Here is a 201-nt window from a genome sequence, read left to right as displayed (position 1 = left end):
ATCTCCTCGGAGGTCCCGTCAAGCTCTTCACCACCAGGTTTCTTTCTATCTCTCACGATTCCATTGTAAATTTACCCCAGTTTCTTATCATGGAGCTGTTCCATTATCGTAGATGTGTGGTTGCCGAGTTGGAGAAACTGGGTAAAGATTTTTCAGAATCCCTAGAAGCTGCTCAGATGCTCAGTACAGCTACGTAAGCTT

At 44.8% G+C, this 201-nt stretch overlaps 1 long non-coding RNA gene across 1 annotated transcript; it reads left to right on the top strand.

The window, feature by feature from the left end:
• On the top strand, positions 1 to 162 carry LOC109132175. Its single transcript, XR_002037405.1, has 2 exons — positions 1 to 37; positions 113 to 162. It is a non-coding gene; the product is annotated as an uncharacterized LOC109132175 (long non-coding RNA).
• Positions 163 to 201: the final 39 nt, after the last annotated feature.

The sequence above is a fragment of the Camelina sativa genome, unplaced genomic scaffold (genome assembly GCF_000633955.1).
Source record: "Camelina sativa cultivar DH55 unplaced genomic scaffold, Cs unpScaffold37556, whole genome shotgun sequence".
Lineage (NCBI taxonomy): Eukaryota > Viridiplantae > Streptophyta > Magnoliopsida > Brassicales > Brassicaceae > Camelina > Camelina sativa.
The sequence above is the reverse complement of the archived record's forward strand: the minus strand, read 5'-3'. Positions and strand labels throughout refer to the sequence as shown.